The 16,900-nt window shown below is 44.4% G+C and overlaps 1 long non-coding RNA gene across 3 annotated transcripts in view; it reads right to left on the bottom strand.

Moving 5' to 3' along the window:
• Positions 1-16,631, bottom strand: part of LOC135430134 (uncharacterized) — a 76,592-nt gene extending 59,961 nt beyond the window's left edge. For all 3 annotated transcript variants that reach the window (XR_010436570.1, XR_010436569.1, XR_010436568.1), the window contains exons 1-2: positions 16,535-16,631; positions 6,831-6,892 (exon numbers count right to left, since the gene is read on the bottom strand). This is a non-coding gene — a long non-coding RNA (uncharacterized LOC135430134). The remainder of the gene's footprint in view (positions 1-6,830; positions 6,893-16,534) is intronic.
• Positions 16,632-16,900: the final 269 nt, after the last annotated feature.

Raw genomic sequence — 16,900 nt, 5'->3', positions numbered from 1 at the left:
GATATTTATTAAATAATATGTTATAATAATATCTTGAATAAAATTAAGTCTAGCTAAGTCTGACTTAAATCTAACCTGACATATTTATTGCTTTGAAAAGTATAAAATGAACTTCTTTTAAGAACTGATCTGTTATGCCAGGAATAAAACCCAGCGCTATACAAATTTAATTCAATTTATCAGATATCTAATAACTTGTATTTTTGATTTTCGATAGCCCGATATATATACATAATTTATCTATTTTTTACCAGCACAATCTCGAAATATATATTATTTATCTATTATTTAAGTGCACAATAAAATTCTACTTAAGCTCAAATGCTGCCTATTTAAGTATACTTAAAACCGATTCTTAGCATAACTGCGGTTAATATTAGTTGGGAATTCGATGAGATATTTATATAGCCAACTCTTGAGGGTATTATTTGGCAGTCTAGGCACATGGCGAGCATATTTTTATGGAGCCATCTACGGAACAAAGAGACTTTTTTACGTTGGCCAAATTTGAATTAGAGCCGAAGGAGTGGGTGGGGTAAGCGAGAAGGGGATAGGGGGAGGTGGTGGGGTTCAACAGGAGGAGCCACACATAAAGTAAAAGCAAATACGGTAAATACACGAAGAGCCGGAGTTGATGCTACATCCAAAAGCTGTGGCCAAAGCCGACGCCAGAAAAGTCCGCATTCGCGTTTTTTTCCACACACACACACACAGACACACACACATATATATGTATATATGTATTGGTTAAGGATGTGTGTGCAGGAGCAAAAAAATGTAGCTGAAGCTGATGCTGGGTATGTGTGTGTGTGTGTAAGGGTAAGCCCATCCCCAGCAAATATCCGTAAATGTCAGACGACATCACGCTTCAGTGGACACACTGACGACGACGACGATGCTGATGCTGATGGCGACCGATGGAGGCGCCTCCCACGTTTGCCGCTGACCAGCAGCCTTAACTGGCTCGTCGGGCTAACTTGTACCTGGGCCATGCCCACATAGCTGCCCGCAAAATATTGGCGCAAACATTAAGCGGAGCGGGTAAGAACGGCGGGCGGCGGGCGGCAGGCGGCAGGACACGGCCTGCTGCTCCTTGCTACAGTTTGAATTATTTGAAACAATATCCTTTAAAAAAATGCGATACAATTTCAAACGATGATGATGACAAAAAATCAGAGCAGCCAGCGGCCGAGTGCGAGTCCTGTGCCTGCTCCTGTGCCTGCTGCTGTTCCCGTTTCTGGCGCTGGCTCTGGCCGGAGGCAGAAACTAGGGCCAGGGCCAGACAGGTGTTTGTCAGCCAGTCAAAAACCCAGGGCCAGAGCCACCGAGGAGCAGCGTCTGCTGCTCTTATCACTGAAAGTGGCCCGGCCTGACCATGTGTGTGGGCTGCAATAACAAAAGCAATAACAACAAAGGTTGCCCACGAATTGCTGCCAGTTGCGGGAGCAGGGGAGCGGAGCAGGGGAACTGTGTAACAACAATGTCATTGACCGCGACTGGCAGGAAAGCAGCCTCTGCCACAGCGACAGCCAGCCACGGCTACGACCACGCCAGGTGGAGGCCAATATCAGACTTAAAAAGTGCCCAAAAAAAATAAAAAAAAAATGAGCTCAAATAAACGCATGATTTTTAAGCCTGAAATTGCGTAGAATATCAAAATAATTGACGTTCAATTTAATTTTAAACAAAATTTAAGCAATTGACTTGAATTGAACTTGCCTGAAAGTTCATTTTAAGCAATTCAAGATAAATCGCTAAGAAAAACAATTGCATAAATTAAATTCTTATAAATTAAAAGATAAATTAGTTAAGCCAAAGAAATCTATAGATAAAATCATATTCAAAAGAATATGAAAGAAATGTATGGAAATCGATTCAGTTTTTTGAAACAGCTTTCGGCATTTGGGAATAAAAAACCAAAAGAGAAAAAAAACGCACAGATCTAAACAAAATTGTTATTGCAATTAATTCAATTGTTAAAGCTCAGATCAAGTTAGAGGAGAAGTCTTCATCGAATGAAAATTCGGCAAACGAATTCAAACTTTATTTTTCCAAAATAAATTAAAGTGTTTGCTTTTGAAAAAAAAATTCTTTAAATGTTAAGAAATTTCATATGATAAATATTGTGTTTGGGTGCACAAAAATCGAATAGCAACAAATGCTGCAAAATAGTATTGAATTTATATATTTTATCGAGCCTCACAACATAGGCAAATGTCCAAATAATAATCCGAACCGAAGCCGAAGCCAAACCATGTTTTACTCAAAAAATATGTGGAGAAAGATTCATCAAAAGTCTTCGGATCTTTGCAATTGAACGAACGAACGCACATTAGCTTTGTTGATGTATTTGTATTGTTTCAGTTTATGTTGCATAGAAAAATATTGAAAAAGTTCAAGGTTGTGGCAAGGCAGAAATTTAAGGCTCAGGCAATTTTTAGTAGGGCTTACAGCCCGGCTAAAAACCGTGTGCGAAATGGTAATCCACATCGAAAACGCGTCAGTTATAATAAGTAGCTGAGAGTCTGGCAAGTCTGGCAACAATGTGGCTGGGCACTTGCTACCAGTTCGAAGAGTGGCTGCTGCTGCTGCTGCTGCTACTTATCAATATGTTAACTGGCAGTTCTTGGAAAGCCGCAGACGTCAAGCGCTGCCTGCAGGAAGCTGTAGCTGTAGCTGAGGCTGGACCCAAAGTGCGCTTCTTACTCCGCTCTAATGGCAATTCATTTTTCTTAGACGGCGTCAGATGGCGCAGCCCAAAAGCGCAAGTTGCACAATCAATTTGCAGCTTGGCAAACAGGCGACAAAAGTGACAGGAGCGAGAGGAAGAGCGAGAGGGAGAGCGAGAGGGAGAGGGATGCAACTGCGGGCCCGCAGCTAGAGCTCAAGTTTTTGGGCTGTGGCCAACCAATGAAATGGCTCAATCAATTAGGGCCTGTCATAATGCGTCTTACAGCAACAACAACAACAACAACAACAACGACAACAACAACAACAGCTGTGAGTGCCAGCTTTATCAACGTTTTCTTGGGACCGGCTTTGGGCATGGACTGTGGCTGTGCGGCTTGTGCATGTTGCTGCAACATCAATAAGCTGCAAGGCAGACAACGGACAACAGACAACAGACAACGGACAACGGACAAGATGCGTGCCTCACTTAGCTGCCTCGTATCTTATGTGATGAAATTTATGCTTAATTAAAAGCGACACAAGGCCCCGGCACAGGCTGCGCGCACAACGCACAACGCGTTGCCGCCGATAACAGTCAGAGCTGGAGGATTCGCTCACTTGGCTGACAATTAATGCGCTTTTGGAACGCACAGATCGACAACTGCAACTGCCCCCCCCTGCTCCCTGGCTGACTTTGAATCTGGCTCTCTAATTCAATTAAAGTCCCCGCACGCATGTTGGCCAGCCTGTCCGGTCTGCGCCGCGATGGATGCACGTCTGTGCCTCAACTCAGAGTCAGAGTCGGAGTCAGAGTCAAAGTCGAAGTCGCAGTTGGAGTTGGAGTCGAAGTCGAGCTGGTGTCTCTGTGGCCGGGACTGGAGAGAAAGGCAGCACGTTGCCAACTTTTGCACTCATTAGTCTCCCACAACGTGAATTAAGATAATCTGCGGCGCGACGACAACGTTTGCGACTGCGAGCTCCACTTGGGATTCGGATTTGGATATTTGGTCTGCGACTTCGTCTTCGTCTTCGTCTTCAAATTGGACTTGGCGACTTTGCGACTTGGCGACTTGGCGACTTGGGCGCTTGTTGTGCAAATGAATTGTTGCTGATTTCATTTGAACGATTAGCGCCATGAGCATGCCTACCCCCCCGGCCCCTCTCTGACCGACTAGATGCGCATTCGCATCGCCTCTGCGGGCACAGCCTCCCCTTTTCCAGCTGGGCTGTGCAAATGCAAATGGCCTCTGGCATGCTTAGCAATTAGACTAATTGCCTGGCTCGCCCAGTTGCAGCGGAGGCGTTGACCATGCCCTCAGCTGATGCCACATCAGCCAACCGTCAATGCCTAATCCTTTGTAGCCATGTCTATGGCTTCCCCTCTCTCTCTCTCTCTCTCTCTCTCTCTCTCTCTCTCTCTCCGTCTCTCTGTCGTCACGGATGTGTGTGCACATTCTATGTACTCGAGCCCAAATGCACATTGCGCATACGCACTGTGCGCGCCGAGCCTATTGCAATATATGCCTGCAGATTGGCCAGCCAGAGCAGCAGCAGCAACAACAACAACAACAACAACAATAAGAAGAAGAAGGGCATGCGTTCATCCATTCGACAGCCGGGGCCAGGTGGCTGCCGCAGACGCGAACCTGGGCGCAGTCGTTGCAGCATGGAGCAACGCCTACAGTCACGCAGACACCCGCAACAGATACAACAGATACCCATTCACACACGCACACACACACACACACATACACATCCGACAGTTGGCAGTGTATAGCCCGATATGGAGAAGCGGGAACCTTGAGCTAGCCATGGGATTCGTGTGCAGGATTATTATTTGTTGAATTGGTCACGATTCAAGTGACTTTGAAGGACCACAAGAGACCCCATGATGATGACAATTTGGGCTGACTAAACGTAACACAGAGCGTCGAAGTGACCCTGGAGGACATCTTCTAACAGCTGAACTCAGATGCAGATCAGATCAGCTGGTTTATCTAGTTCTGCAAGGTCTTTCAAGTCCTCCATGCTTACTTTGCATACGTTCAGATAGGATAGATAATGCATAATGCTGTGCTTAATTAACCGTGGAGGACTAAAACGTAAAGAAATTTAACACTTAACTAACTAAGTGACCCTGGAGCCGAACTCAATGTTGATATCATATCCCATAGCAAGCGCTGGCCTGGTGTCCTCCATGGTTACATTCTACCTATGATGCACAGCTGGCGGCGATATAGATAGGCAAGAAATAGGAAAATTCCGTAAAAATTGTTATGGAAATCAAAAAAGAAAGAGAAGAAGAATCATGAAATTGGTAGCCGTAGAATCGATGCCCAAGCAGATGGCAGGGTATTTGGCTGTCGTTGCGTTTCCATTGAGACTCAATTTTGTTTTTCTCGTATTTTGGACAGTCATCAGGGCCAGGAAAAGCAACAGCAAATCCCTGGACCAAGCATCAAATGGCAACAAGAACAACAATCGCAGAACAACAACTGCAGCGTTGCATGAGTACGTGTGTGTGCGTGTGTGTGTGTGTGTGTGTGTGTGTGAAGTGCTTTCGCTCCTTTGGCCAACCAACAGCAGAGGCTGGAGCAGGAGCCGGAGCCGGAGCAGGAGCTGGAGCTGGAGCTGGCCTGTGTGTGCCTGTGCCAGATGATTAATCGAATTAGTTTTTCTTTTTTGCGCTTTCACTTTGCAGCGCACTCCTTTCATTTACATTTTCTTTTGCACTTTGGGTACGTTGTGTAGTTTGTTGCATATTTTTGTGCGCACCAGGATGCGCACACACACACACACCGAGTGAGAGGGGGGGGGGGGGGCAGACTGAGCAACAGACAAGTGAAGTGGAGTGGCAGCTGACCAACTGCGTCCGTGCCGGATTTTTTACTTTTCTTTTCTTTTTCCATTTTTTGTTTTTTCCTCTTTTTTTGGCAATGCCTGACCCACGTTGCCTTTCGTACCTTCGCCGCTTTCCCCCCCCCCCCCCCCTTCCTTCCACCCCCTTGTCTTCGCCACCGTGCTGGCATTCATCCTGGCCAAACGTCGTTAGCATGCAAAGGGCGCAAAAAAAAAAAAATAATAATATAGAGGCAAAAATTTTACATTTCGTCTGATGAAATGAAAGCCTCGGCCTGATGCCAACGCGGCCAAGGGAAAGGGGGCAAGGGCAGGGGTAGTTATCTCGGTGTGTGACTGTGTATTCGTATTTGTATGTGTGTGCCTGTGTGTGAGTGTGCGAGTGTGTGTGTGTTGGGTGCGCAATAACTGCAAATTGCATGGGCGGCTCTAAGGCAATTTTTTTATATTATTTTTCTTCGCTGCTGTCATTGTTGCTGTTGTTGTTGTTGTTGTCTGTGGCATTTCATTTGATTTGCGCTTTGTTGTTGTTGCTGCCATGTGAAACGCAATAAGAGCATCAAAGTGCAACACACACACACACACACACACACACACACAGAGATAGAGCGTGGCATGCAGCTTGGTGGGTTTCCCATTTTCATTTATTTTCCGTTTGTTGTTGTATTTTTGTATGTTTTTATTCGCTTTTGTCCGTTGTCTTTGCCCCGGCCTGCCATTTTCAGCGAATGATTGTTGCATAAACGTCGTCTTTGTGTTGTTGTTGCAATCTATGCGTGTGTCTGTGTGTGTGTGTGTGTTGGGCCATTCATTTGCCGCCCTGTTGTGCACTTTATGCAGTCCTTTGAGTGGCAGCAGCCGCAGCCGCAGCCGCTAGTCGATTACCATTGGCGACTGGGCGCACGTGTGGTATGAGCAATAAACGAATGCGAATTGAGTTGAGTTGCGTTCAGTTCGGATTGGAAATAGAACAGCTGCATGTATCTAGATACACATGTGACCACTATTTAACACTTATTGCAGATACAATTTGATGACAACTTTATAAACTGTTCTGCTTTAAGCATTTTGCAAGCCATGCAAGAGAAATCTACATCTCGAAGGGGTTAAAGGCACACATCAAGAGTCATTTGCCTTGTACCAAAAGATCTTGAGCGACTGAAGCCATATTTAGTGTACAACTTTTTCAACTGTGAGCAGAATATTGATTGAGTACTTTTATTAAAGCTAGCAGACAACCCTAACAAATATTCTCTTAATTATATAAGTACTTATGTGTGTATATGTGAATATGTACTCACTCAAAAATTCACAATGCACAAGCGATTTGTGTATTACCATGTATATATGCATGGACATTTGCCTGAAAATAAGAAGTAGAGAGCTGCTGTTAGTAAAAGCAACAGGATAAGGTGAGTGGGAGAGAGAGAGAGAGAGACAGATAGATAGCCAGAGGATAAATAACCCGTAGGACCCTCTAATTGAATTCATAAGAATCGCGTAGAAAGGCACAAAGAAAACATTGTAGCTGACCGCTGAAAACTTGAATATATATTTACCAAGCAGGCTGAAATTTTGCAAAGATCTTTCAGGGAACTCAGCTTAAGCCCGATGCTGTTGCCAAACAACAAGCCATTCGAGCGAACCGTAAAACGAGCCAGCGACACTTTTCTCTGATTGTCATAAGTGTCTCATGTGATTGGAGCTTATTCGGATGCTCAGTTTGTGCTCTGCTGAAATTGCGGGTGTCGATTCGTTTTACTCTAACGGACTGCTTACCTGTCAAATCGTATAGTTCTTTAAGTGGAAAACTCTCGCAAGCTGCGCTAATCACTTGCGAAGGCTTTTGCGCTGGCCAGCACCTGCCTTCCTTCTCACAGTGCCGCCCGGCCCCGCTGCTCCCTTGGCACACGACCGTTGCCAGGAAACGGAAACCCGAAGTGGCAGCAAGGAGCTTCTGGGCTGGCCAACGCAACGAGGGAAGGTGGGAAAACGTGCCAAGCACAATTCAAGCAGCTAAGTAAGTATATTAATATGCGTCCTTGCGATGCTGATGCAGGCGACCGACAGACGCATTACGCACCCCGCCTCCCATTTTCCCTACCCCTGCTGCTCGGAGGGATCGACGGAATGGCCACTTTGCGTCGCGTGTGGCAAGCAAATGAAATTGCAAGGAAAATGAAAATCTAACGCACAAAAAAGTGGGGTAAACAAAACAAAATGGCAAGAGTGAAGAAAATGAAAACAGCGAGCCGGTGGATGGGCAGGAAAAGGACAGGGGGGAGGGGGGCCGGGGAGGGAATCAGAAAAAATACACAGAGGGAGCCGATATCCTTGAAACATAAAACGTGGTTAGGGCTCTGCTCGAGGTGCGGGCTCGGGTTAATGTGCAAATGCAATGCGAACAAATGCAGTAGCCAAAAATGAAGGCGAATGCGGGCGGTCGGTCGGTCGGTCGGTCGGTCACGGAGCGAAGGTGGAGGTGGAGGTGGAGTCGGAGGCAGCGTCGCCATTTTGAGCGTCTCCATCTCCGTCGTCGTCGTCGTCGTCGTCGTCTTATAAACATCATTCATTTTGGCCCCTTGTGCATGGGATTAAGGTTATTTCAAGGATGCCGCTGCTCCCGACTAGCGCCCAAACGGCAGCAACAACAACAACTGCATACAACTGCAACAACAACAACATCAATAACAGAGAGGGTGCGGAAAAAAATGCTCCTTTTGCGCGTAAACATCATCAAAATTCATCAATCTCTGCCAAAAACTTGTGAAAAACTTGGTTTTCGGGCAACGGGCCGGGGCTGTGCCAGAAGTGCCAGAGTGTCGGCATGAAGATACACAAAGTGCCAGCGACTGTGCGTGTGTGTGTGTGTGTGCGTGTGTGTGTGTGTGTGTGTGTGTGTGTGTGTGTGTGTGTGTGTGTGTGCAGGAAGGCAAGCGCATAGGAAAATGCAGAACGGCGGCGACAAGGACAACAAGGACGACGGCAATCGGCGCACATTTTGGCATTTGAGCGCAGCGACGCGTGCAGCACGCAGGACGCAGAACGCAGGAGGACGACGCAGATCCTGACTGCCAGCGACGTCGTCAGGCTGATGAGCCTGGCAGCCGCCCACGCGCCTTGGCATTTGCCAGGCTCCAGCAGCAACAAAATTTCGTCGTGGCGCTTGCTTATTATTTTGCTTGCCGTCGTCCTTCTAGCGATAACCTCAATTTTTGGCACCCTGGCCAACAACATTGCCTTGCATCCTGGCCCCCTCAGCCCCGCCGTGCCCCTTGCCACAGACCTGGCCAGCCATTGGCGCCTGGCTCCTGCACAGATTTGATGGCAGCGCCTTGCATTTTCTTATATATATACATATATTTATATTTTTTCTATTTTTTTATCTCTTTCGTTGCCATTTCTTTTTTTTTGGTTATTTTTTTTGTAGCCTGATAAAACTCTTTTCATTTTGTTCTGGCTTGTCGTCCTGGTCGTCCTTGTGCTCGTCGTGCTCGTCGTTTTTCTTCTGGCCCATTCGACGCCTTTCCTTAACGCTTTTAACAGTAATGACGAAAAAGTGTCAGCGTCCTCGACGAAGGATAATAACAAGTATGGACAGGCACTGCAGCGCCGGCTACGGGGGCAGAGCCAGGGGGCGGGGACAGGGGGGGCTGGGCGTGGAGCAACGACATTTTCCTCATTTTGTGCCTGCTTTGGTTTATTTTCTTTCTCTTTCGTTTTTTGTTATTTTTTCATAGCCCATGTCTTGGATTTTGCCAGTTTTCTTTGTTGGCGGCTGCGACAACGAGTTGATGTTCTTAATTGATGAAGAAATTTGGGCTGTGACAAAAACGAGCAGCGAAAGCAGAAGAAAAAACCTGATGAAACCTATGCGAATCGCCGAACACAACACCGACAGCAAAATACCCTTTCCATAAATACTTTTCTAGTCTATATCCTTAACGAAATCTTTTAAGAAAAGGCAGGTAAGACTTATATAGTACTTATATATGATATTTATTAATAAGTCAAGGATGTGTCTGTGAGCCTAGCTTCTAGCTGATAATTACTCGTATCATATTACGAACTAGTTCAGCTGATTCCGGTCCAGGAACGTCCTTATGTCACACATAAATATATCCAAATAATCTGATTAATCTGATTAGTTTGCGATTGCAATAAATGTGATCTACTCTCCTACTCTCTCTCTCTATCTCCGTTTCTCTATATCTATATTTATCTTACTCTCTCGCTCTCTCTCTCTCTCTCTCTCTCTCTCTGTCTCCCACTCTCTTTTCACCATACTCAAATACACTATCTGTTATCAAATCGAAATGCATTTGGAAAACTAAAAGGCATCTATTAAAAAAAAAGTGCACAACGAGCTGAAAGTGGCAACTTTCTGGGCGGACCTTGAGTTGGGCTCTTTGTGGGGCTAGCATTGCAGGTTTATGTTTCAATGGACCAATATAAATATTTGCTAAAGGCATGATTCATTACAGCTTGTTGAGACAGCAACGTGAGATGGAAAAGCATCATAAATACATTGACCTGAATATTAACAATATGTATTCCATATTCTACTATATAGAAGCCAGTCTGAGGAGGTGTTCGATAGTTGAACAATACCAGGAGGGGAGGCAAAGTCCAAGCTCCTCGTTATAAAAGAACTCAGCAAAGGTTTTGCCAAACGAGAATTCGAATTGGGACAATCAAAGCCCAGCAAAAACGAATTCCCAGCTGTTCAGAAGTATTCGAAAGCTATCTATGGAGCAACTAAATAAGCAATAAATAAATTTAAAGCCTTATACTTATAAATGAAAAAATAAGAAATAAATAAATGTTAAGCTATTAGCGGTTTATCCGCGAGTGTTTGGACAGTCGAGCGTCTAATTGAAAAGCCTTAAATTGTGTGGCGATGGCTCAAAGCAGTTGCCAGCTCAAACGGAATAAGCCGGGCCCAAACACGGCATAAAACTTGGCCATAACTCAGCTCGGGGAGCGGCTGAGATGCTGTTACCTGTGTGTGTGTGCGTGTGTGTGTGTGTGTGTGTAATCTTCGCACTTTGCACGCTTTTTTGCAGTTTCAATTTCACACAAATTCTGCCTAATCTATGTAAATGCGATTAAACGCTTTCCTAAAATAGCCACTCGGCAGCCGGGGCAGCCGTGGCAGCCGGGGCAGCGTTCCATCAAGTCGCTGCATCAAGTTTAATGGCCAAGCGTTAATGAACACGACCAGCATCCGATTTGGACACACAGTCTCAGTCTGAGTCTCAGTCTCAGTCTGAGTTTTGAGCTCGAATCCAAGCTACAGTCGTTGGCCAGTCGCGACAACAAGAACAACAACAACAACAACAACAAAGGACGCTCCACTCTGAACTGCAGCTGAACTGTTGCGTGGCTGGCACAGTGCCTGCCACAGTGCCTGCCACTGACACTCTCTGACGCGTTGACTGCGCATGCGCAACGCATGCGTCTTGTTTGATTTGAAGATTTCAGGGAAATGCGGACTCGTTGCGAGTATCCTGCGCCTAGCAGCAGGCAACCAGGCAACCAGGCAACCAGCACTCAATTTATGTGCTGCCCAAACTGGCCAGCAATGTGCCGCTGTTGCCGCTGTTGCTGCTGTTACCGTTGCCGTTGCCGCATCCATCGGCCACAACTTAATTACACATTCGTCCAATTAAAGTGTGCAAAAAGCAATTCATCATCGCGAGCCGTTGCCCCGTTATTGCTGGCCAAGTTCTAACAGCAATTAAATGAGAGCCGCTGAGACGCCGCAACCGACCGCTGTCCCAGTCCCAGTCGCAGTTCTCATACCCTTACCCCCCTCCCCCCCCACCCACCTCTTCCTCGCCGCGCTGAGGAAGCCAGCTCCCGTTCGTAGCCATGTCCATGGCCAGCATGTCCACGCAGGTGCAACCGAGTTTCAGTTATCGTTTCACATGCAAGCAGCACGTTAAATGGTCATATGGGTGTACACACATATTGAAATGGCATCTTCCGAGTTATTAAAATGAACTGGTCTCAACTTTCTTAACCCCCCCTCCCCGCTCGATCCGCTCAGCTCTCTCTCGCGCGGGCAGACCAAGCGTGCCCCATTCAATCTACCGATATGCATATAGAGTTGTCTCCGGCAGTGGCAACTCAATCATTCCAGGCCAAGTATCCACTGACAGCTGCTGCTCGCCAAGTTGCGGAAGTCCTCAGCGACCGGAAGCCCACGCGAACAGCGAAAGGTGTGAAAGTGACGCAACAAAGCAACAAAGCAGGGAGGCAAGGGGCAAGGGGCAGGGCTTCTCTGCAATAGCCAATATTGTTTATCGATTATCGGAACTGTTCTAGAATTCGAAGCGAAATGGATTAATGTGCTTTATTTCTCGACTCCAAGCAAATCTAGTTCTCAACAGATCAATCAATCAATCAGTTTTATGTAATCAATCACAGTTTATGGAAAACGTTTTTCGTGCAGTTAACAATTGGCATTGTGTCTGTATTTACTTTTCAAGCCAAATCAAAGTCTAGCACAGAATCGAGTGTAATATACCCTGTACTTAGATTTAATTATGAAAAACTTGTTCCCCTTGATTCTGAATAGCTTCCATGCGTTTCAGCCGACTCCGAACTATTTAAGATACAAAGATACAAAAACTATTTAAAGCTAAAGCTGCATCAGGCTGATCAGGCTCAATATGTTTAATGCACAAGACTTCTTCTCGACATAGTAAAAATTTGCAGTTAAATACCAATTTGTTAGGCCATCAAATTGGAGGTATAAGCACATGATAAAGTTCGCTTATTTAATCGGATATATTTTTAAAATGCTTCAAATAAGTTTTGCATAGATTGTTGAGCTGCTCAGAATCGATTATTTCTAGATGTTTCTCGATATTTCCCTTAGATAGCTGCCCAGGTCTAAAGAAAAATGTTTGAAACTTCTTTCGCATGGAACTGCCAACTGAATTGGAAGTGAAAGCCTTCGAGCGCTACTCCACTCGCATATATAACAGACATTCTTCTTCGTTGGCAGCTCTGCATTTTTTTTTTGTCATTCTCGCAGCCTGCAGCGCAGTTTGGTGGCAGAACTCGAGCGTTTACCAACTGACCCAGCCCCAGTCCGGCCCAGGCCAGCCCACTGGCCGCAATTGGGCCAGGCACATAACTAGCTGGGCCCCCTCCCCCTGCCGGAGCCGGCTAATTGGCAAAGCAAACACCGTTTCTCAATGCGTGTCATTAAACGGCCGTAGAAGCCGTTTATGATTGAACAATCAAACACGCCCACTAAAAACGGCTAAAATACGCCCACGGCCCAAAGGCCTGACAATGCGCATGCGAATGCGATCCGATGCGATGCGATGCAATGAGATGCGAGCAGCCGTTAGACGCACTCGGCGCTAATTACAGTTACAGATGCATTTACCAGATACCCCTCACCTACCCCCGTGTTGTGACTGAGCTGGTTGTCTATTCATTAACTTAATCACAGGTTGGCAGTGCGTCAAAGCCCAGCCAGAAGCAAAAACAAAACTGCAGCCGTAGCTTTAATTGAAGCCGTAGCTGCAACAAAGGCAACTGAGGCTGAAGAGGCAGCTCCGAATGAAGCTCGAGCTAAAAATGAGGCTGAAGATCTAGCTAGAAATGAGGCTGAAGCTGAAGATCTAGCTATAATTTAAGCTGAAGAAGTAGCTAGAAAAATAAAGCTAAAGCAGCAGCTAGCAATGAGGCTAAAACTGAAGAAGTAGCTAGAAATGAGGCTGAAAATCCGGCAAGAACTTAAGCTGAAGAAGAAGCTAGAAATGAGGCTGAATCTGAAGACTTGGCTAAAACTTAAGATGAAGACGTAGCTAGAAAATCGACTGAAGCTGAATATCTAGCTAGAACCGAAATAAAGCTAAAGCAGCAGCTAGCAATGAGGCCAAAACTTAAGAAGTAGCTAGAAATGAGGCTAAAAATCTATCAAGAACTTAAGCTAAAGAAGAAGCTAGAAATGAGGTTGAATCTGAAGACTTGGCTAAAACTTAAGATGAAGAAGTAGCTAGAAAATCGGCTGAAGCTGAATATCTAGCTAGAACCGAAATAGAGCTAAAGCAGCAGCTAGCAATGAGGCTACAACTTAAGAAGTAGCTAGAAATGAGGTTTAAAATCTATCAAGAACTTAAGCTGAAGAAGAAGCTAGAAATGAGTTTGAAGCTGAAGATCTAGCTAGAAATGTGGCTGGAGCTGAAGACGTAGTTAGACACGAGGCTGAAGCTGAAGATCTAGCTAGAACTTAAGCAGAAGCAGTAGCTAGAAATAGTGCTAAGGCTGAAGCTGATTATCTGGCTAGAACTTTAGCTGAAAACTCAGCTCGAAATGTAGCCAAGGCTGAAGCTGAAGCTTCCGCCTGTTGCAATTGCATTTTGAATGCAACATAGAGCAACACGCGCAGGCGCAGTCAGCTTCATGTAGTTGCTGCTATTTTTTTCATTTTTTTTAATTGCAACCCTGGCAGCTCACGCACTTCATCAAAACACACACTTGCACACACACACACACAGAGACGCACACTCAATGCAGTTAATTGTCTACACAGAGCAGGCCGAGTGACTAACCGACTGCCTTTAAGATTTCCGCTTGGATTGAGTTATTAATTATGTGTGTCCTACTATGCCTACAATCCTCAACACACACACACACACACACACACAGAGTCGACCCCCCCCCCCCCCTCTGAACACTCAGCGCACCGCCCACGCTTGGCTGGCTGCGTTGAGGGCCAAGACAGTGTCTAATGTGTCCATGTCTGAGCCGAGCTGAAATTAATGAAATAAGCAAAACATTGCGTTAACCAAAGTTTACCCAAAGCCACGCAGCCAACAGACCAGTTTCTAAGTGAGAAAAATTGCAATTTAATTATGATGATGAGAGATGTGCTTTTTGTTCTACCTGTTCTTGTCGGCTGTTCGGCGCTGTTCTGCATTTTCTGCTTCTTTCCCTAGTCCAGAGCCCGAATGCGATGCATTCGAGTTACAGCTTGTTGAGCAAAAAGCATATGGAAAAAAAGCACCTCAATCATTCGATTTATCAAGAGAACAATAGCTATTCAAAACCCTTAAGATAAACAGTGTGGAGCAACGACAAAATCTCTATATATCAAACAGTTTGTCCTGACTGAATGACTGACGGATTGACTGACTGATTGACTGACTGACTGACTGACTGATTGACTGACTGATTGACTGACTGATTGACTGACGGATTGACTGACTGATTGACTGACTGACTGACTGACTGACTGACTGACTGATTGACTGACTGATTGACTGATTGACAGACTGATTGGTGATCAACGCACAGCCCATGCCGTAAGAGCTGGGAAGCTGAAATTTTCACTGTAGTTACATTATATAATGAAGGTGCACGTTAAGGCGGGGTTTCGGGAAATTCCACCCGCATGTCTGGAAAAATACAACTTTTTTGTTTACCATCCGATCAGCCTCGAACTCATTTTCAAAGATCTTTGTTCAAATTAATTTGAGGGGTGTTTCGCACTTCTTCCAAAATTCATCCCTCCTTGGTGGAAATGGGGGTCAAAATCATTTCCAAGGATCTATATGAAAAATCAAAATCAAAATCAAAGCTTCCTCGGTGGAAAGTGCGATTCAAAGATTTTTTTGGTAAAGTATTTATTTTTGTCCGATTTCCTTCAAACTTATTTTCAAAGCTCTACATATGAACTTAATGAAGACGTGCTTTAGCGATTTGAGAAATTTCGCGCGCAACAGTGGCGGAAAAAAATTATTGATGGTCAAAATTCATGTAAAAATGGTATCCTCAAATTTCCTATTTATATAGACATAGGTCAAAATTGCCCACGCCCATAACTCGGTCAAAACTCAACCGATTTTCAAAAGGTTTGGCTCTTTCTTCATGGCAATCTGGCCACATTATTCTTGGTCAAAATTCATGTATATATGTTACCCTCAAATTTCCTATTTTGATATAGGTCAAAATTTCCCAAGCCCATAACTTGCTTAAATCTCATCCAATTTAACGAGGTTTGACTTTTTGTTCAGGGTTTGACATCTAAATCTGGCAACATTTTTACGAGGTTTGGCTCTTTTAAAACTTTTAAACTTTTTTAACAATCCATATAATATATTATTATTTGTATGTAATTTATGTTAATTACTATTATTAGTTACCTATTATTAATATTTATTTTTATATTTTTGTATTATATATTCATATCATGATTACATAGTCATTTCCAAGAGGAATTAAGCAGCCAACAATTTTGTTACATTTTCGAGCAGAACTTTTATGGATTAATTTTTTTGCCCGTTGCCCGTTTCCCGTTGCCCGTTGCTCGATGCATTTCAGGGACAAACACCTGACCGGGATACGGTGGCTGTTCCGGTTTCTGTTCCTGTGTCCTGTGTCATGCAGAGATCCCCAGTTGCCACGTCAGTGCGTCATCTAATTTAACTTTTTCTATTACATTGCACATCGGCCCTCGTGCATTTGTCACGCCGGCAGCAGCTCTGACCCCTCGCATCCTTGAAAGACTGACAATCTATTTCTTTTTATTTTTATTTTTATTTTTTATTTTTATTTTACTTATTTTTTATAAGCTGCGGACGCCATTTTAACGCTGTGTCATTGTGTGACATTTTCGCGTGGGCGCCGAACGCATCGCAGAGAGTGCGAGAGAGAGAGAGGGGGTGGGGGCAGTGCGGGGCGTGGCAAGGCAGAGGGAAAAGCGTTTTAAGTTGACTCAGCTCCCAACTAAACGCTACCCCAAAGCAGCGACTACAGAACCAAATGGAACAGAACTTTTAACCCATTTTGCGCAAAACAGACGAACAAACAAACAGACTGAGAGTGAGGGAGAGAGGGAAGGGAAAGGGAGCGACAGATAGAGGGTTTGTAAATTGGGTCAAAATGCTGGGCATGGGGTCAGAATATTGCATTGGGGCGACACGACACGGACTTGGATGCCCATAAGTTATATTTATTTGACTTCATCTCAGCTACTTACTTGACCTTATCACTCGGCTTGACGTGATATTAAGCAGAAGAAGCAATCTTTAAGGAAACTTAGTTTTTCAAGAAAACAGCCGAATCTAAGCCTGAAACGAACAATGTTCGGGAAAAAGTAGTTAGAAAAAAATACAAATAGAAAATAATAAAATAATTAGTACTAAAAAAGTTTATTTTTAAATATGAAAATAAGAATAAAATAATTTAGATTCATAAAATATTGTGAGCTTTATTTAAAATTAAAAATATTATGAAAATCAAAGCCAAAATCTGGCTGTTTCAAAAAGAGAACACTTTTAACTTTAAATATGACAATATTATAAGTTATTAATTAATTGAAAATTTATATATGTATATTTAAAAT

The sequence above is a fragment of the Drosophila montana genome, unplaced genomic scaffold (genome assembly GCF_035044405.1).
Source record: "Drosophila montana isolate Dmon_TW-CO22-7 unplaced genomic scaffold, ASM3504440v1 contig_2954_1, whole genome shotgun sequence".
NCBI classification, from domain to species: domain Eukaryota; kingdom Metazoa; phylum Arthropoda; class Insecta; order Diptera; family Drosophilidae; genus Drosophila; species Drosophila montana.
Note: the sequence above shows the minus strand (reverse complement) of the source record. Positions and strands in the feature narration are given on the sequence as shown.